The sequence below is a fragment of the Halichoerus grypus genome, chromosome 9 (genome assembly GCF_964656455.1).
Source record: "Halichoerus grypus chromosome 9, mHalGry1.hap1.1, whole genome shotgun sequence".
NCBI classification, from domain to species: Eukaryota; Metazoa; Chordata; class Mammalia; order Carnivora; family Phocidae; genus Halichoerus; species Halichoerus grypus.
Genome location: NC_135720.1, coordinates 66,294,825 through 66,317,313, shown reverse-complemented (window position 1 = coordinate 66,317,313; position 22,489 = coordinate 66,294,825).

Here is a 22,489-nt window from a genome sequence, read left to right as displayed (position 1 = left end):
ATATTCCATTCTCATGGGTTAGAAGAACATAGTGAAAATGTCCATACTACCCAAAGCAATCTATAGATTCAATACAATCCCTATCTAAATACCAACAGCATTTTTCACATAACTAGAACTAATTATCCTAACATTTATATGGAACCACAAAAGACCTCTAATAGCCAAAATAATTTGGAGAAGGGAGAACAAAGCTGGAGGTATCACAATCCCAGATTTTGAGATATAGTAAAAGCTACACTTATCAAAACAACATCATACTGACACAAAAACATACGAGTGGAATAGGATAGAAAGCCCAGAAGTAAACTCACACCTGTATGGTTAACTGATGACAGTGGAGGGAAGAATATGCAATAGGGAAAAGATGGTCTCTTACACAAATGGTTTGGGAAAACTGGGCCACTTTCTTACACCATACACAAAAGTAAACTCACAGTGGATTGAACATCTAAATATGAGTCCTGAAACTGTACAATTCCTAGGAGACTGGCAGTAATTTCTTTGACATCAGTCTTAACATTTTTGTAGATCTCTTCAGGCAAGGGAAATAAAAGCAAAGATAAACTACTGGGACTACATCAAAATAAAAAAGCTTTTGCACTGCAAAGGAAACCATCAACAAAGTGAAGACAACCTACTTAATGAGAAGATTTTTGCAAGTGAGAAATCTGATAAGGGATTAATATCCAAAATACATAAAAACTCATACAACTCAATACCAAAAAAAACAAATAATCTGATTTAAAAATGAACAGAGGACCTCAGTAGACATTTTTTTTCCAAAGAAGATATAAAGATAGCCAACAGACACATGAAAAGATGCTCAACATCACTCATCATCAGGGAAATGCACATCAGAACCACAACCTCACACCTGTCAGGTTGGCCAGAATCAAGACGACAAGAAATAACAAATGGTGGTGAGGAAGTGGAGAAAAGGGAAACCTCTGCAACTGTTAGCGGGGATGGAAATTGGTGCAGAAACTATGGAAAAATTAAAAATAGAAATACAATATCATCCAATAATTCTGCTGGATAATTACCCAAAGAAAGGGAAAGTACTTCATTTGAAAAAAATATATGCACCCTTTTGTTTATTGTAGCATTATTGACTATTGTCAAGATGTGGAAGCAACCCAAGTGTTCATCGATAGATGAATGGATAAAGATGTTATAGAGAGAGAGAATATTACACGACCATAAAAAAGAATGAGATCTTGTCATTTGCAACAACAAAGATGAATCTAGAGATTATTATGCTAAGTGAAGTAAGAGACAAATACCATATGATTTCACTTATGTGTGGAACTTAAACAAATGTAAAAGTAAACAGAAAGCAGAAACAAATCCATAAATAGAACTGATGGTTGTCAAAGGGCAGAGGCTTGGGGGATGGGCAAAATGGGTAAAGGGGAATGGAAGATAAAGGCCCCCAGTTGCAGAGTGAATAAGTCATGGGAATAATAAGTACAGCATAGAGTATAGAGTCAATGGTATTATAATGGTGTTGTATGGTGACAGATTGTAGCTGTACTTATGAGCATAGCATAACCTATAGGCTTGTGGAATCTACACCTAAAACTAATGTAATATTGTATGTCAACTATACTTTTGTTTTAAAAAAAACAAACATCTCCCTGAAGTTTGCCTTTAAAAGAGATGGTAGATAAGCATTCCTGAGAAGACCAGATAGAACACTGAACAATTACATTTTAATGCACAGGGGAGAAAAGCAAAGTCCTCCTAGAGGAACTTTTGTTCCTTCAAGGCCATAATTTTTATAATACTTACAAGCATTTTGAGATAAATAGGAGAGGTTTGGGTATTGGTAAGAAGGATGGGTTATCTTTGAATTGTTTCTGGCCCTATAAAGACTAGATTTATGGGATGCCTGGGTGGCTCAGTCGGTTAAGCGTCTGCCTTCAGCTCAGGTCATGATCCCAGGGTCCTGGGATCGAGGCCCACATTGAGCTCCTTGATTGGCAGAGAGCCTGCATCTCCCTCTACCTGCTCTGCCTGACACTCCCCCTGCTTGTGCTCTCTCTCTCTGACAAAAAAAAAATCTTTAAAAACAAAAAAAAAGACAAGGTTTGTACAACAAGGATAGCTATTTTTAATTCCTCAAAGAATTATTTTGCCACTTGAATCATATCAAAGGACTAACAGATGCATCCACCTATGAGAATGTTTTTACCTCTGATACATTGAGATTAGGGGAAAAATCCTAAAAAGAAAAAAAAAATTATATCAAGCTCTGAATATCAGCTTCCAATTTGGCCAAATTTCTGATCATAGAGTTATGAAGTCCTTTCTCATATCTTGTCAGGCTTCAGCAAGGCCAAACAGTAAATATTTCTGGCAGTATTAAACAATCTTATGGACTCAAGAGGTGTCATCAAAGAGTATGCAAAAGATACTATCTTCATAAGATCTAGAGTCACTCCTAAAGATAGCCAGAGAAACAACCAATGAATCTTTAATGAAACTATTTTGGAATTTTGAAACCTTTTGGAGGCTTCTCTTTTTCAGTTAAAACAGGTATCCCACCCCATTTACTTTAGGAACCCTTGCTTTCAAGGGTGCTTCTTACATGATTTTACCTAATTGGAATGCTCCCCAAAATAGCCAATGTAATTCCACATTATTTTTTTGTAACTTTTTTTTTTTTTTTTTTTTTTTTTTATCTTGCTAGATATATGCAACTTCTGGGACTATAGTTCTTAGACATAAAATAAGCAGGTATGCCAGAATGTGGCTCTCTCAACTCTCTGGATATGAAGGATCTCATTTTTTTAGCTAGGACTTTGGGTTTTGGGTTTCTTAGAGCTAAACTAATACCTATGAGAGACTTGCCCTGGGGTTAGGATTTGTGGGTGCTTTGCAGTGTGCCTCACTGCATGGGCCTAACACAGGAGTCTTTGAGTTAGGTGGTGGGCAAAGGTGGACTCTAACAGCTTTTAAATGGTAGACTCATGCCCACCATTTTTTGAGGCTTTTTGGCCTCTGAGATCCCTATTAGCAATAGGCATTATTTACACAAAACAAGAGAAACAAACATGGACCTCAACCTACCAGCAGTAACCAAAAGATGTCACTGCAGACTGACTAAGTCTGCACATTACCAGCAATTTCCTCTGTGGACTAAACCAACAGATTCCATTCAGTGAGACTGCAGTCTAGAAATGGGGAAAGGGCTAAATCAGCAAATACCAGTAAATGGGGACTGTGGATTGGAACTGGGGAAGTTACTCCAATGTGAAATTGCAGATTAAGCCAAGGGCTAAGGACTGGAACTCTGTTAGAGCCTCCAGTCGGTCTAGACTGACCTGTTAACCCTGGATTGGAAAGCCAATTAGATCAGTAGCTCAAATGCAAAAGGAGCGGAGCTAGAAGGGATGAGAGGGACTTACCAATGGCCCTCAGAAAAGGCAAGAAAGACAGTGAACTCAAAGGATTCACAGGGTACCACACCTGTGTTTCTTGTCCCCAAATGCTGTCAGAAATTTGCTTCAGATCTTACCACTGCCACCACATCCGTTTAAAAAAAAAAAAAAATTTTTTTTTTCAAGTGAATTTGAAGATCTAATTTCCTTTATTAAGTGATTAATGAATCCAGCAGTTGGGGCACCTGGGTAGCTCAGTCGTTAAGCGTCTGCCTTCGGCTCAGGTCATGATCCCAGGGTCCTGGGATCGAGCCCCGCATCAGGCTTCCTGCTGGACGGGAAGCCTGCATCTTCCTCTCCCACTCCCCCTGCTTGTGTTCCCTCTCTCGCTGTGTCTCTGTCAAATAAATAAATAAAATCTTAAAAAAAAAAAATGAATTCAGCAGTATCCCATCTAGCAAGTAGAGGGGAACTCTGGGTAGCTGAAGGAAATGGAAACTTTTTATAGAAAGAAAGGTAGAACCAGAAAGTTATGAGAAAAACGAAAGGATTATTCTGGCAAGATCTCTTTCCTTTAGGGCAAAGAACAGGGAATCTTACCAGGCAGATTATTTCATCTTATTTTGATGGATGAAGAGGATCCATGTGACAGACTACTTCATTATTGGTGCTGATCAGAAAATTCCTGACTGACTTGGTAAGACATATTTCTGGGGGTGGTTGAAAACTGCAATTAGATTAGGTGTTAAGCCCTGGTTTGGTGACTCAGCCCAAGTGATGCCATTTTGGGCCTGTGATTTTCTTTTTAACAACTCAGTCATTAATATAAGGAAAACAGTTTTTTCTGAACCCCTACTGTATATCTGTACTGCTTTCTATATTTAATATAAAGAAAACAATATATGATAAGTATTGTAACTATTTGACATAGGAAACAAAGTCTCAGGAAAGTGAGTAAATATCTCACAGAATGGTTCTGGATTTTAATTTAAATCTTCGGTTTTAAAATACATTCTTTGGTTTAATAATACCTACTACCTAGAGTTTTAAAGGTTACGCTTGTAATGTATAGTATTGGAAATAGAAGTCAGAAAATTTTGAATTACATAAACTTATTTTTAGTTTCACAGATCCTAAAAATAGTAGAAATTTACATTTAAAGAGATAGTTCACCTTCACTAACATTTTGGTCTTTAAGCATTTAAATCATTTTGGCATAATGTTTCACATTTGTCTAAGTAGAAAGTAAGTCAAACCTTTATCTCCAAGATGAAAACAAAGCAAACAAAAATTTTAAATCTTAAAAAGTTGATGGTATCATAGCTTAAATCAGAATATTTCAGTTGGAAATTAATTATAGATGAGCAGAAAGAACATAAATAACTTTTCTTATTTATCCTTAATTTTTTATATGATTACTCATGTGCTCTGAAATATATACATACAGCAAATAGGAACAGATTATTAAGTGGTCATGTTTACTGATGGAATTTAAAAAGTTAACTCTTTTAGAGGAAGCTATCAACTATAGGCTTTAATATGGCTTGGGGTTCAAAATATTAAGTTATGTACTTTAATTTCATGACTTACAACAGTAACAAACTATGTATAAATGTTTAATATCAGTGCTGACATTTCCCCTTACCAAGTGTTCACTGTTGTTTTTGGCAGTCTGTGTCAGACCCTAGTTTGATTGGTAGAGCATTAGTTTACTCCTTGTCATTAGGTTTCTCTACTTTAATCAGTCTTCAAATTAAATGGATTTTATTGCACCTGGAAATAAATAACAGCATGTAGCAGTTTTGTCTTAAAATAGATCAAACTTAAGCTATGAACCAGAGGCATGTTTTAGAACTGAACATCTTCTGTTTTGATTGGTGAAATCTATCTGAATTTCTGAATTTGCATGAAATATGCATATATATATCATAATTAAGTAAACTTTTTTTCAAAATTTTAGTTCTGTTTGAGTGATATTAATAGATCATTGCTATATCTTGTGGGGTTTTACTTTTATTTACATGAAACATTTTTCCATATTCATGGAACTAGAATGAAATTAAATTTTGTATTTAAGGGATCAAAACAATTTATACACTATACAGCCTTTCAGATTTTCTCTTAATGCCTATTTTTTTCTTGAAGTAATTTTTAATTAATCACTAATGGAGATGTAACAAGACTATGAATTGGATTAAGGAGAAGTTAAACACAAAATTTTAAGACGGGTAGACATTCATCTTTTAAAGGTTGTTTCCAGTTCCTTTAGTGTGTTGATTTCCTGCTGACCTACTTATTTTACATGTTTTAAATGCTTACATCATATGGTATTTGCTAAGAGTTTAATAATGTAAATGATGATGTGAATATAAAGTGCAGCAAGGTAATCACACACTTTAATTGGTCAAAGAAGGAACAATGAAAATCACATTAGTCTTCTCTTTCTGTACTCACTTATTGCCATGACACAAAATGCATTATAGGAGAAAACAGAGGAGGATTGATTGATGTCATGTCCTTTACCATCCACTTCTAAAATGGGTGGTTGATTTGTTTGTTGAAAACAACTTGAACGTTCTTCTTAGCATTTCAGCTGAAAAAGCGGTCAGGATACTCACTGAAATCTGGTCTTTGTAGTCAGCAAATAGAATTGTTAATGATCTTAGCAAATCAACTTTAGTGACTTGGAAAAATGTTACCAGATTGTACCCTGTCAAGGGGAGATTTGGGAAATGAGAGAAAGCAGAGTAGCAGTACTTAGAAGTGGCCTCAAAAGACTGGAAGGCATTCAAGATTTATATTTATCTAGGAGACATAGAATCAAAAGAGAACTTTTTTTTAAGTTATGACAAAAAATTGAGCACATTTATAGGCAGAAGAAACCATTGGTGACAAAAATGTTTTAGACAATGCAGAGAAAAGGATTATTAGCTAGAGCAAAGTCCCTGAGTACGTAAACTAGAGTGGGAAGGAGAGCATTGGGAGATGAATTAGCTTTCAGCATGGGGAGGGTGATGCCTCTTTTCACTTTAGAACAAGATTTTCTAAGTCATGTTTCCACATCCCTGAATCTAGAGATAAGAACAGTTGAGGAAATGGGAAGTCAAGACAGTAGGACTCCCCACTGGATAGATGAGAATTTCTTAAAATACATACTATTTTTGTTCTTTAAGAGGAGATTAATTATGTCATAACTTAACTATGCAGCCAGGACTCAGTAAAATCTCCAGATATTTTATGGTTTAAGTTTATGACCTCTTCACACTTCCAGTGAACACTGTATTTTCTTTTGACTCAGTCCAAATGTTATCAAATCAGAATAGGAAAATGAGTTATTTGCTGACATACGAAATGGAAAGAAATTTCTCTTATATTTTTTCAAAAGTATTTTCCTAATACACGTTGTAAAATTTTATTTCTTGATGCCTTCCTTTTTAAATTTAATTTTCCTTGAGATGAATGACCCTTTTTTCTTTTAGAAATCGTTTTTGCTCACTGCTCCCTAGGAAAGCACTCCAATCTCCCCCAGGCCAATTATAGTTTCCATTTTTTAATAGAATCTCAGCATATGTGGTTTATATCTTCAAGTTTTAAAAACATTTGTTCATCTCTAATTTTATTTGAAGTGTGTAAGCATGTATAGTCCTATGGCTTGTTTGGAGAAACTTAGTAAAAAGTAGCATTTTAGAACTGATTTAGTGCCTATTTTGTGAAATGAGGGAATGCATACATAGCTCAGACCAATTCCTTTGTATTTCTTTTGGAGGCAAGGAGAACAAGAGAAGTCATAAGAAAATTTTTCTTTTTATTTTTTAAAGGTTTTATTTATCTGAGAGAGAAAGAGAGAATGCACAGGAGCCAGGGGAGGGACAGAGAAGCAGACTCCCTGCTGAGCAGGGCGCCTGACATGGAACTCAATCCCAGGGCTCAGGGATTATGACCTGAGCTGAAGGCAGACACTTAACCAACTGAGCTACCCTGGTGCCCAAGGAAATTTTTCTTTTTTTTTTTTTTTTAAAGATTTTATTTATTTATTTGACAGAGAGAGACACAGCGAGAGAGGGAATACAGCAGGGGGAGTGTGAGAGGGAGAAGCAGGCTTCCCTCGGAGCAGGGAGCCCGATGTGGGGCTCGATCCCAGGACCCCGGGATCATGACCTGAGCCGAAGGCAGATGCTTAACGACTGAGCCACCCAGGTGCCCCCCAAGGAAATTTTTCTAAGGCAAATTTTATGTCACCCATTTGGGTTACTTACTACCACTTTCAGTCTGATAAGAATGATTTCAGTATGGGAATAAATAAGTATTCAAGATAAACTCTCCATGACAAATTACAGTTTGTTTTTGACACCGTGTAAACACATATTCTCTCTTTCTCCTCCCCTTAGGACAGATAGACAAGAAGATGCCACAGAGGTTGTGTGTATACAGTGATGAACTACGTGGGTCACTACAGTATACTCCATCAGAACTCAAGTGATCTAGATGGTTTAACTTAAAACGTTCAGATTATTTGAATTTTTAAATACATTTAACCAGACCAACTATTTTTTTTAAAATATTTAAATTTTTTATTGTTATGTTAATCCCCATACATTACATCATTAGTTTTAGATATAGTGTTCCATGATTCATTGTTTGTGCATAACACCCAGTGCTCCATGCAGAACGTGCCCTCCTCAATACCCATCACCAGGCTAACCCATTCTCCCACCCCCCTCCCCTCTAGAACCCTCAGTTTGTTTTTCAGAGTCCATCGTCTCTCATGGTTCTTCTCCCCCTCCGACTTCCCCCCCTTCATTCTTCCCCTCCTGCTACATTCTTCTTCTTCTTTTTTTCTTTCTTAACATATATTGCATTATTTGTTTCAGAGGTACAGATCTGAGATTCAACAGTCTTGCACAATTCACAGCGCTTACTAGAACACATACCCTCCCCAGTGTCCATCACCCAGTCACCCCATCCCTCCCACCCCACCCCCCACTCCAGCAACCCTCAGTTTGTTTCCTGAGATTAAGAATTCCTCATATCAGCAAGGTCATATGATACATGTCTTTCTCTGTTTGACTTATTTCGCTCAGCATAATACCCTCCAGTTCCATCCACGTCGTTGCAAATGGCAAGATCTCATTCCTTTTGATGGCTGCATAATATTCCATTGTATATATATACCACATCTTCTTTATCCATTCATCTGTTGATGGACATCTTGGCTCTTTCCACAGTTTGGCTATTGTGGACATTGCTGCTATAAACATCGGGGTGCACGTAGCCTTTCGGGTCCCTACTTTTGTATCTTTGGGGTAAATACCCAGTAGTGCAATTGCTGGATCATATGGTAGCTCTATTTTCAACTTTTTGAGGAACCTCCATACTGTTTTCCAGAGTGGCTGCACCAGCTTGCATTCCCACCAACAGTGTAGGAGGGTTCCCCTTTCTCCGCATCCCCGCCAACATCTGTCATTTCCTGACTTGTTAATTTTAGCCATTCTGACTGGTGTGAGGTGGTATCTCATTGAGGTTTTGATTTGGATTTCCCTGATGCCGAGCGATATTGAACTCTTTTTCATGTGTCTGTTGGCCATTTGGATGTCTTCTTTGGAAAAATGTCTGTTCATGTCTTCTGCCCATTTCTTGATTGGATTCTTTGTTCTTTTGGTGTTGAGTTTGATGAGTTCTTTATAGATTTTGGATACTAGCCCTTTATCTGATATGTCATTTGCAAATATTTTCTCCCATTCTGTGGGTTGTCTTTTGGTTTTGTTGACTGTTTCCTTTGCTTTGCAAAAGCTTTTTATCTTGATGAAGTCCCAATAGTTCATTTTTGCCCTTGCTTCCCTTGCCTTTGGCGATGTTTCTAGGAAGAAGTTGCTGCGGCTGAGGTCGAAGAGGTTGCTGCCTGTGTTCTCCTTTAGGATTTTGATGGACTCCTGTCTCACATTGAGGTCTTTCAACCATTTGGAGTCTATTTTTGTGTGTGGTGTAAGGAAATGGTCCAGTTTCATTCTTCTGCATGTGGCTGTCCAATTTTCCCAACACCATTTGTTGAAGAGACTGTCTTTTTTCCATTGGACATTCTTTCCTGCTTTGTCAAAGATTAGTTGACCATAGAGTTGAGGGTCCATTTCTGGGCTCTCTATTCTGTTCCATTGATCTATGTGTCTGTTTTTGTGCCAGTACCATACTGTCTTGATGATGACAGCTTTGTAGTAGAGCTGGAAGTCTGGAATTGTGATGCCACCAGCTTTGCTTTTCTTTTTCAACATTCCTCTGGCTATGCGGGGTCTTTTCTGGTTCCATACAAATTTTAGGATTATTTGTTCCATTTCTTTGAAGAAAGTGGATGGTATTTTGATGGGGATTGCATTGAATGTGTAGATTGCTCTAGGTAGGATTGACATCTTCACAATATTTGTTCTTCCAATCCATGAGCATGGAACGTTTTTCCATTTCTTTGTGTCTTCCTCAATTTCTTTCATGAGTATTTTATAGTTTTCTGAGTACAGATCCTTTGCCTCTTTGGTTAGATTTATTCCTAGGTATCTTATGGTTTTGGGTGCAATTGTAAATGGGATCGACTCCTTAATTTCTCTTTCTTCTGACTTGTTGTTGGTGTATAGGAATGCCACTGACTTCTGTGCATTGATTTTATATCCTGCCACTTTACTGAATTTCTGTATGAGTTCTAGCAGTTTTGGGGTGGAGTCTTTGGGATTTTCCACATAAAGTATCATATCATCTGCAAAGAGAGTTTGACTTCTTCTTTGCCAATTTGGATGCCTTTTATTTTTTTTGTTGTCTGATTGCTGTGGCTAGGACTTCCAATACTATGTTGAATAGCAGTGGTGATAGTGGACATCCCTGCCGCGTTCCTGACCTTAGGGGGAAAGCTCTCAGTTTTTCCCCTTTGAGAATGATATTCGCTGTAGGTTTTTCATAGATGGCTTTTATGATATTGAGGTATGTACCCTCTATCCCTATACTCTGAAGAGTTTTGATCAAGAAAGGATGCTGTACTTTGTCAAATGCTTTTTCTGCATCTATTGAGAGGATCATATGATTCTTGTTCTTTCTTTTGTTAATGTATTGTATCACGTTGATTGATTTGCGGATGTTGAACCAACCTTGCAGCCCAGGGATAAATCCCACTTGGTCGTGGTGAATAATCCTTTTAATGTACTGTTGGATCCTATTGGCTAGTATTTTGGTGAGAATTTTTGCATCCATGTTCATCAGGGATATTGATCTGTAATTCTCTTTTTTGATGGGGTCTTTGTCTGGTTTTGGGATCAAGGTAATGCTGGCCTCATAAAATGAGTTTGGAAGTTTTCCTTCCATTTCTATTTTTTGGAACAGTTTCAGAAGGATAGGTATTAATTCTTCTTGAAATGTTTGGTAGAATTCCCCTGGGAAGCCATCTGGCCCTGGGCTTTTGTGTTTTGGGAGATTTTTGATGACTGCTTCTATTTCCTTAGTGGTTATAGGTCTGTTCAGGTGTTCTATTTCTTCCTGGTTCAGTTTTGGTAGTTGATACATCTCTAGGAATGCATCCATTACTTCCAGGTTATCTAATTTGCTGGCATAGAGTTGCTCATAATATGTTCTTATAATTGTTTGTATTTCTTTGGTGTTGGTTGTGATTTCTCCTCTTTCATTCATGATTTTGTTGATTTGGGTCATTTCTCTTTTCTTTTTGATAAGTCTGGCCAGGGGCTTATCAATCTTGTTAATTCTTTCAAAGAACCAGCTCCTAGTTTCATTGATCTGTTCTACTGTTCTTTTGGTTTCTATTTCATTGATTTCTGCTCTGATCTTTATTATTTCTCTTCTCCTGCTGGGTTTAGGCTTTATTTGCTGTTCTTTCTCCAGCTCCTTTAGGTGTAGGGTTAGGTTGTGTACTTGAGACCTTTCTTGTTTCTTGAGAAAGGCTTGTATTGCTATATACTTTCCTCTTAGGACTGCCTTTGCTGTATCCCAAAGATTTTGAATAGTTGTGTTTTCATTTTCATTGGTTTCCATGAATTTTTTAAATTCTTCTTTAATTTCCTGGTTGACCCATTCATTCTTCAGTAGGATGCTCTTTAGCCTCCATGTATTTGAGTTCTTTCCGACTTTCCTCTTGTGATTGAGTTCTAGTTTCAAAGCATTGTGGTCTGAAAATATGCAGGGGATGATCCCAATCTTCTGGTACCAGTTGAGACCTGATTTATGACCTAGGATGTGATCTATTCTGGAGAATGTTCCATGGGCACTAGAGAAGAATGTGTATTCCGTTGCTTTGGGATGGAATGTTCTGAATATGTCTGTGAAGTCCATTTGGTCCAGTGTGTCATTTAAAGTCTTTATTTCCTTGTTGATCTTTTGCTTAGACGATCTGTCCATTTCAGTGAGGGGGGTGTTAAAGTCCCCCATTATTATTGTATTGTTGTCGATGTGTTTCTTTGCTTTTGTTATTAATTGCCTTATATAATTGGCTGCTCCCATGTTAGGGGCATAGATATTTACAATTGTTAGATCTTCTTGTTGGATAGACCCTTTAAGTAGGATATAGTGTCCTTCCTCATCTCTTATTACAGTCTTTGGTTTAAAATCTAATTTGTCTGATATAAGGATTGCCACCCCAGCTTTCTTTTGGTGTCCATTAGCATGGTAAATGGTTTTCCACCCCCTCACTTTCAATCTGGGGGTGTCTTTGGGTCTAAAATGAGTCTCTTGCAGACAGCATATCGATGGGTCTTGTTTTTTAATCCAATCTGATAGCCTGTGTCTTTTGATTGGGGGCATTTAGCCCATTTACATTCAGGGTAACTATTGAAAGATAGGAATTCAGTGCCATTGTATTGCCTGTAAAGTGACTGTTACTGTATATTGTTTGTGTTCCTTTCTGGTCTGTGTTGCTTTTAGGCTCTCTCTTTGCTTAGAGGACCCCTTTCAAGATTTGTTGTAGGGCTGGTTTCGTGTTTGCAAATTCCTTTAGTTTTTGTTTGTCCTGGAAGCTTTTTATCTCTCCTTCAATTTTCAATGACAGCCTAGCTGGATATAGTATTCTTGGCTGCATATTTTTCTCATTTAGTGCTCTGAATATGTCCTGCCAGTCCTTTCTGGCCTGCCAGGTCTCTGTGGATAAGTCTGTTGCCAATCTAATGTTTCTACCATTGTAGGTTACATATCTCTTCTCCCGAGCTGCTTTCAGGATTTTCTCTTTGTCTCTGAGACTCGTAAGTTTTACTATTAGATGTCGGGGTGTTGACCTATTTTTATTGATTTTGAGAGGGGTTCTTTGTGCTTCCTGGATTTTGATGCCTGTTTCCTTCCCCAAATTAGGGAAGTTCTCTGCTATAATTTGCTCCATTATACCTTCTGCCCCTCTCTCTCTTTCTTCTTCTTCTGGGATCCCAATTATTCTAATGTTGTTTCGTCTTATGGTATCGTTTATCTCTCGAATTCTGCCCTCGTGATCCAGTAGTTGTTTATCTCTCTTTTTCTCAGCTTCTTTATTTTCCATCATTTGGTCTTCTATCTCACTGATTCTTTCTTCTGCCTCATTTATCCTAGCAGTTAGCGCCCCCATATTTGATTGCACCTCATTGATAGCCTTTTTGATTTCTACTTGGTTAGATTTTAGTTCTTTTACTTCTCCAGAAAGGGTTTCTCTAATAACTTCCATGTTTTTTTCAAGCCCAGCTAGTATCTTTAAAGTGATGATTCTGAACTCTAGATCTGACATCGTACTAATGTCCGTATTGAGTAAGTCCCCGGCAGTCGGTACTACCTCTTGTTCTTTTTGTTGAGGTGATTTTTTCCGTCTTGTCATTTTGTGCAGAGGAGAATAGATTAATGAGAGAACAAAATGCTAGCAGGGTAACAACGTCCCCAGAAAATATACTCTAAACAAATCAGAAAAGACCTGAAGCAGTGGGAAAAGAAAGGGAAAGAGAGAAAAAAGAAAAGGAAAGAAAGAAAGAAAAAAGAAAAAGATAAAGATAAAAACAAACAAAAGCAGAACGAAACAAAACAAAACAAAAACAGAATGTGATCAAATATGATCAGGCTGGATTATAGATCAGTGCCACACACTAGATTTTGGGTGTATTTTGGTCTGTTAAAAGAAAGTCCCTCCCAAAATTTTAAAGAAAGAAAAACTTATATATGTACAAAAATAAGGGTTGATATGATGAAGGGATGGAATATGACTGTAAAGATGGAAATTATAAAAAATTTTAAAAAAGGATTTGATAAGTTGTTTGAAAAAAGAAAGAAGAGGATTAAAAAAAAAAAAAAAAGAAAGAAAAAAGGGAGAGAATGTGATCAGGCAGGGGAGTAGAAAAAAACCATACACTAGAGATTTAGAGTATATTTTGATCTGTTAGAAGAAACTATCTCAAGATTTTAAAGAGAGAACAACTTATATATATATATGCCAAAAATACGGGTAACTACTATGAAGGGATAGAATATGACTTTAAAAATGAAAAATAAAATTTTTTTTTTAAAAAAGGGATTGATAAGATGTTGGTTGAAAAAGGGAAAAAGAAAAATTCAAAAAAAAAGAAAAAAAAAAGAAAAAAAGACAGTTAAAAGAAAATAATTAACTTTGAAAGATTAAAGAATCATGGTAAAAAAAGCCATGAATTCTATGTGCAGTATTCCCCTAGCACTGGAGTTCTGCCGTTCTCATTGATTGGTAAACTTGGTCTTGGCTGGCTGTTCTCGCTGATCTTCTGGGGGAGGGGCCTGTTGCCGTGGTTCCCAAATGTCTTTGCCGGAGGCAAAATTGCCCCGCCCTTGCCGGTCCGGGCTAGGTAATCTGCTCGGGTTTGCTCTCCGGAGCTTTTGTTCCCTGCAAGCTTTCCGTACAGCTTTGGAGGCAGAGAGTGAAAATGGCAGCCTCCCAGTCTCCGCCCCGGCGGAGCCGAGAACTCGGGGTCCCGCTCCTCAGCGAGCCCCCAGAGAAAAGCAGTCAGTCACTCCCGTCCCCCCGGTCTCCGGCCACACTCCGTGCTCACCCAGCCTGTGACTGTGCCTTTCTATCTGGCACCCGACCCCGGGTGGAGTCTCCAAACCTAGCAGATCCCCGCGGTGCGCTCCCGCACCTCTCCTCCCGGGGGAAGAAGGTGAGTCTCCCCGGATCTGCCGCTTGTTGGGTCCCTGCTGGAGGAGCAGTGGCCCGACTCTGCCGTGGATCACGGTTTATGGCAACCCCGAGCTGAGAGCCCGCGCCTGGGCTCCGTCTCTGCAGCCGGCTTCCCTGCTCCGATACCTGGGAGCTCTGCCGCATTCAGGCACCCCCGGTCTTTCTGTGACCCTGAGGGTTCTGAGACCACACTGTCCCACGAGGGTTCCACCCCCCACTTCGCCACCAGAGTGACGTCCCTCAGCGGAGCAGACTTCTAAAAGTTCCGATTTTGTGCTCCGTGGCTCTATCACTTGCCAGAAGCGGCCGACGGAGGCCCCTCCCCCGCCGTCTATCCCCCCGAATAACGCCTCGGATTCACTTCTCCGCACGTCCTACCTTCCAGAAAGTGATCGCTTTTCTGTTCAGAGAGTTGTTGCTATTCTTTTCTTCGATCTCCTGTTGAGTTTGTAGGTGTTCAGAATGGTTTGATCCCTATCCAGCTGAATTCCTGAGAGGAGACGAAATCCAGGTCTCCTACTCCTCCGCCATCTTGCTCCGCCCCCTCCAGACCAACTATTTTTTTAATCTTAAAGACATTCAGAACAAAATGCAAGTGGGAGTGATTATCAACTTGGATTTTATGATTAAAATTCAAATGATTTTTGCAGTTAGATCAAAGTGTATGTTCTTTTTAACATTAAGTGGAAATGATGAGATAACTATGAGAATAATGAGCAAATTAAAAATTAAAAGAGAATAGTATAAAGGTAAATACCAATATTAGCATATTCCTTTTCAGGTTGAAAGGCCCAAATCAAATTATAGATATGGAGTTTACTTCCATTAAAGTTAATATAGAATTAATGGAAAACAAATTCATCTTCCTGTTTCATTTTATTCATGGCAACTCTCACCATCTGAAATTTCTTATTCATTCATGTATTATTTTAGGGTCTATTTTCCCCATCTAGATTAAGATGAAATGATTTTACCTGCCGTAATAGATTTTAAAAATCTATTATGTGGTGACTAATAGGGGTTGAATAAATTAACAGGTGACAAACTATTAACATTGAGTTTTCAGAGGCAGATAATCAATGTTAATATGTGCTAAGAACTATTTTAAGCATTCTATACATATTATTTATTCCTCACAATTACACTCATGAGGTTGATACTATTATCATACACATTTTACTGATGATTAAAAAATGTAAAGAGAATAAGTAACTTGCCAAATGCCCCACACTAGTAAGTGTGGAAAAAAAATTGCAACCTACCTAGTTTTTGGGACCATAGGTGCTATGATAATTTTGTTTCTCCTGACATAGGGATGTTTTTAGTGTTGTTGTAAATATCTGCCTATAAGATAATTGTTATGTGTATTTAATGTATAAGCAATATCTTATTCCCAGTAATTTTCATTATGAAAACCATAGGAAAATTATCTTTCAGTAGTAAACTTTGCTGAGAATAATATTTAATAAAACAAGTTGTGGGTTATTTACCAAGATTTCTTTAAATATAATAGATTCTAAAATCTCTGAGTTCAGTTCCTATTGTTACAACACCAAGTTGAAATATCACTCAATGAAGTTTTTAGAATATTACTGGAAAAAGAGATTTTGAGGCCAGATATAAATTTTAATTCCAGCTCTGACATTTATGATCCTTCCTAGATTTATATGAGTCACTTAATGCTCAAATTTTTGAGCATCTCGGAGACTCATTTTCGTGATCTTTAAAATGGTTATAATGATGATGCTTAAATTGTGAAGACCAAAAGGGAAACATGCAAAATGCCTGGAATGTAATAGAAGCTCAATAAAGGTTAGATGTGGTTTCCCTTAGATTCTATATAGTTGGAAAGAGTAAATGGGTTGAAACCCTTCAGTAGTTACAGCTTATCACATGTATTTTCTGAATCTTTTGGTATATTCGTTCAATCAGTTATTGAGCCGTATCATAAGTCAGACAAAATTACATCCCGGGACATTATGTTGGCAGTATGGAACAAAACAGGTATGGCTTTTATCCTCATGGAGGTTACATTCTGGTAGAGAGGAAAGACATTTAACAACTAGTCATATACTTGTTAGACATGTCTCCAAAGGGAAGGGAAACAAAGTCAAAAGTGAACTACTGGGACTTCATCAAGATAAAAAGCTTTTGAACAGCAAAGGAAACAGTTGACAAAACAAAAAGACAATTGACAGAATGGGAGAAAATATTTGCAAATGACATATCAGATAAAGGGCTAGTATCCAAGATCTACAACTTATCAAACTCAATACCCAAAGAACAAATAGTCCAATCAAGAAATGCGCAGAAGACATGAACAGACATTTCTCCAAAGAAGACATACAAATGGCCAACAGACACATGAAAAGTGCTCAACATCACTCGGCATCAGGGAAATCCAAATCAAAACCTCAATGAGATACCACCTCACACCAGTCAGAATGGCTAAAATGAACAAGTCAGGAAACGACAGATTTTGGTGAGGATGCAGAGAAAGGGACACCCTCCTACACTGTTGGTGGGAATGCAAGCTGGTGCAGCCACTCTGGAAAACAGTATGGATGTTCTTCAAAAAGTTGAAAATAGAGCTACCATACGATCCAGCAATTACACTACTAGGTATTTACCCCAAAGATACAAATGTAGTGATTTAAAGGGGCACCTGCATCCCAGTGTTTCTAGCAGCAATGTCTACAACAGCCAAACTATGGAAAGAGCCCAGATGTCAATCAACAGATGAATAAATAAAGAACACACACATACAGACACACACAAATGGAATAATATGCAGGCATCAAAAATGAAATCTTGCCAGGGAGAGGAGCAAGATGGCGGAGGAGTAGGAGACCTGAATTTCCTCTGGTGCCAGGAATTCAGCTAGATAGGGATCAAACCATTCTGAACACCTACAAACTCAACAGAAGATTGAAGAAAAGAATAGCAGCAACTCTCTGAACAGAAAAGCGACCACTTTCTGGAAGGTAGGATGTGTGGAGACGTGAATCCGAGGAGATATTCGGGAGGATAGATGGCGGGGGAGGGGGCCTCTGTTGGCCGCTTCTGGCAAGTGACAGAGCAGCGGAGCACAAAATCGGAAATTTTAGAAGTCTGCTGTGCTGAGGGATGTCGCTCCAGTGGCTAAGCGAGGGGTGGAACCCTCACTGGGACAGTGTGGTCTCAGGACCCTCGGGGTCACAGAAAGACCAGGGGTGCCTGAGTGCAGCAGAGCTCCCAGGTATTGGAGCAGGGAAGCCGGCTGCAGAGACGGAGCCGAGGAGCGGGCTCACAGCTCGGGGTTGCCATAAACCATGATCCGTGGCACAGTTGGGCCACTGCTCTTCCAGCAGGGACCCAACAAGCGGCAGATCCGGGGAGACTCCCCTTCCTCCCCCGGGGGGAGTGGCACGGGAGCGCACCGCAGGAATTGGCTGGGTTTGGAGACTCCACACGGGGTCGTGTGCCAAAGATAGAAACACTTGGTCACAGGCCGGGTGAGCATGGAGTGCGGCCAGAGCCCGGGGAGACAGGAGTGATTGACTGCTTTTCTCTGGGGGTGCACTGAGGAGTGGGGCCCCGAGTTCTCGGCTCCTCCAGGGCGGAGTTTGGGAGGCTGCCATTTCACTCTTGTCCTCCAAAGCTGTACAGAAAGCTTGCAGGGAACAAAAGCCCCGAGAGCAAACCGGAGCAGATTACCTAGCCCGGCCCAGGCAACAGTGGGGCAGTTCCGCCTCCAGCAAAGACATTTGGGAACCACGGCAACAGGCCCCTCCCCCAGAAGATCAGCAAGAACAGCCAGCCAAGACCAAGTTTACCAATCAATGTGAACGGTAGACCTCCAGCACTAGGGGAATACTGCACATAGAATTCATGGGTTTTTACCATGATTCTTTAGCCTTTCAAAGTTAATTTTTTAAATTTTTTTTTTAATTTTTCTTTTTCCCTTTTTCAACCAACATTTTATGAATCCCTTCTTTAAAAATCTTTTTTATTTTTCATTTTTAGAGTCATATTCTATCCCTTCATAGTAGTTAACCTTATTTTTGGTATATATATAAGTTGTTCTCTCTTTAAAATTTTGGGATACAGTTTCTTCTAACAGACCAAAATATACCCTAAATCTCTAGTGTATGGCTTTGTTCTAGTCTCCTGCCTGATCACATTCTCTCCCTTTTTTTTTTTTTTTTAATTTCTCTTCTTTCTTTTTTCAACCAACTTCTTATCATTTCCTTTTACAAAATCTTCTAATTTTCATCTTTATAGTCATATTCCATCCCTTCATATTTACCGTTATTTTTGTACATGTAAGTTTTTCTTTCTTTAAAATTTTTGGGAGGCACTTTCTTCTAACAGACCAAAATATACCCAAAATCTAGTGTGTGGCACTGATCTATGCACCAGCCTGATCATATTTGATCATATTTTTTTTTAATCTTTTTCTTTTTCTTTTTTTTCTTTTTTCTTTCTTTCCTTTTCTTTTCCCCTGGTTTCAGGTCTCTTCTGATTTGTTTAGTGTATATTTTTCTGGGGCTATTGTTACCCTATTAGCGTTTGTTCCCTCATTCATCTATTCTCCTCTGGACAAAATGACGACGGAAAAAAATCACCTCAAAAAAAAAAAAGAACAAGAGGCAGTACCGACTGCCAAGGACCTAATCAATACAGACATTAGTAAGATATCAGAAGTAGAGTGCAGAGTGATGATTTTAAAGATACTAGGTAGGCTTGAAAAAAGCATGGAAGATATTAGAGAAACCCTCTCTGGAGAAATAAAAGAACTAAAATCTAACCAAGTCAAAATCAAAAAGGCTATTAATGAAGTGCAATCAAAAATGGAGGCTCTAACTGCTAGGATAAATGAGGCAGAAGAAAGAATCAGTGAGATAGAAGACCAAATGATGGAAAATAAAGAAGCTGGGAAAAAGAGGGATAAACAACTACTGGATCATGAGGGCAGAATTTGAGAGATAAGTGATACAATAAGATGAAACAATATTAGAATAATTGGGATCCCAGAAGAAGAAGAGAGAGAGGGGCATAAGGTATATTGGAGCAAATTATAGCAGAAAACTTCCCTAATTTGGGGAAGGAAACAGGCATCAAAATCCAGGAGGCACAGAGAACCCCTCTCAAAATCAATAAAAAAAGGTCAACACCCCGACATCTAATAGTAAAACTTACGAGTCTCAGAGACAAAGAGAAAATCCTGAAAGCAGCTCGGGAGAAGAGATCTGTAACCTACAATGGTAGAAACATTAGATTGGCAACAGACCTATCCACAGAGACCTGGCAGGCCAGAAAGAAATGGCATGATCTATTCAGAGCACTAAATGAGAAAAATATGCAGCCAGGAATACTATATCCAGCTAGGCTTGTCACTGAAAATAGAAGGAGAGATAAAAACCTTCCAGGACAAACAAAAACTAAAGGAATTTGCAAACACGAAACCAGCCCTACAAGAAATATTGAAAGGGGTCCTCTAAGCAAAGAGAGAGCCTAAAAGTAACATAGACCAGAAAGGAACACAGACAATATACAGTAACAGTCACCTTACAGGCAATACAATGGCACTAAATTCATATCTTTCAGTAGTTACCCTGAATGTAAATGGGCTAAATGCCCCAATCAAAAGACAGGCTATCAGATTGGATAAAATAACAAGACCCATCAATATGCTGTCTGCAAGAGACTCATTTTAGACCCAAAGACACCTCCAGATTGAAAGTGAGGGGGTGGAAAACAATTTACCATGCTAATGGACACCAAAAGAAAGCTGGGGTGGCAATCCTTATATCAGACAAATTAGATTTTAAACCAAAGACTGTAATAAGAGATTAGGAAGGACACTATATCATACTTAAAGTGTCTATCCAATAAGATCTAACAGTTGTAAATATCTATGCCCCTAACATGGGAGCAGCCAATTATATAAGCCAATTAATAACAAAAGCAAAGAAACACATCAAAAACAATACAATAATAGTGGGGGACTTTAACACCCCCCTCACTGAAATGGACAGATTATCTAAGCAAAAGATCAATAAGGAAATAAAGACTTTAAATGACTCACTGGACCAAATGAACTTCACAGATATATTCAGAACATTCCATCCCAAAGCAACAGAATACACATTCTTCTCTAGTGCCCATGGAACATTCTCCAGAATAGATCACATCCTAGGTCACAAATCAGGTCTCAACCAGTACCAAAAGATTGGGATCATTCCCTGCATATTTTCGGACCACAATGCTTTGAAACTAGAACTCAATCACGAGGAAAGTTGGAAAGAACTCAAATACATGGAGGCTAAAGAGCATCCTACTGAAGAATGAATGGGTCAACCAGGAAATTAAAGAAGAATTTAAAAAATTCATGGAAACAAATGAAAATTAAAACACAACTGTTCAAAATCTTTGGGATGCATAAAGGCCATCCTAAGAGGAAAGTATATAGCAATACAAGCCTTTCTCAAGAAACAAGAAAGGTCTCAAATACACAACCTAACCCTACACCTAAAGGAGCTGGAGAAAGAACAGCAAATAAAGGCTAAACCCAGGAGGAGAAGAGAAATAGTAAAGGTCAGAGCAAAAATCAATGAAATAGAAACCAAAAGAACAGTAGAACAGATCCACGAAACTAGGAGCTGGTTCTTTGAAAGAATAAGATTGATAAACCCCTGGCCAGACTTATCAAAAAGAAAAGAGAAGGACCCAAATAAATAAAATCATGAATGAAAGAGGAGAGATCACAACCAACACCAAAGAAATTACAAACAATTATAAGAACATATTATGAGCAACTATATGGCAGCAAAGTAGATAATCTGGCAGAAATGGATGCATTCCTAGAGATGTATAAACTACCAAAACTGAACCAGGAAGAAATAGAAAACCTGAACAGACCTATAACCACTAAGGAAATTGAAGTAGTCATCAAAACTCTCCCAACAAACAAGATCCCAAGGCCAGATGGCTTCCCAGGGGAATTCTACCAAACCTTTAAAGAAGAATTAATACCTATTCTTCTGAAACTGTTCCAAAAAATAGAAAGGGAAGGAAAACTTCCAAACTCGTTTTATGAGGCCACCATTACCTTGATCCCAAAACCAGACAAAGACCCCATCAAAAAGGAGAATTACAGACCAATATCCTTGATGAACATGGATGCAAAAATTCTCACCAAAATACTAGCCAACAGGATCCAACAGTACATTAAAAGGATTACTCACCACGACCAATGGGATTTATCCCTTTGCCGCAAGGTTGGTTCAACATCCACAAATCAATCAATGTGATGCAATACATTAATAAAAGAAAGAACAAGAACCATATGATCCTGTCAATAGATACAGAAAAAGCATTTGACAAAGTACAGCATCCTTTCTTGATCAAAACTCTTCAGAGTATAGGGATAGAGGGTATATACCTCAAAATCATAAAAGCCATCTATGAAAAACCCACAGCGAATATCATTCTCAATGGGGAAAAACTGAGAGCTTTCCCCCTAAGGTCAGGAATGCGGCAGGGATGTCCACTATCACCACTGCTATTCAACATAGTATTAGAAGTCCTAGCCACAGCAATCAGACAACAAAAAAAATAAAAGGCATCCGAATCAGCAAAGAAGTCAAACTCTCACTCTTTGCAGATGATATGATACTTTATGTGGAAAACCCTAAAGACTCCACCCCAAAACTGCTAGAACTCATACAAGAATTCAGTAAAGTGGCAGGATATAAAAATCAATGCACAGAAATCAGTGGCATTCCTTTACCCCAACAACAAGACAGAAGAAAGAGAAATTAAGGAGTCGATCCCATTTACAATTGCACCCAAAACCATAAGATACCTAGGAATAAATCTAACCAAAGAGGCAAAGGATCTGTACTCAGAAAACTATAAAATACTCATGAAAGAAATTGAGGAAGACACAAAGAAATGGAAAAACGTTCCATGCTCATGGACTGGA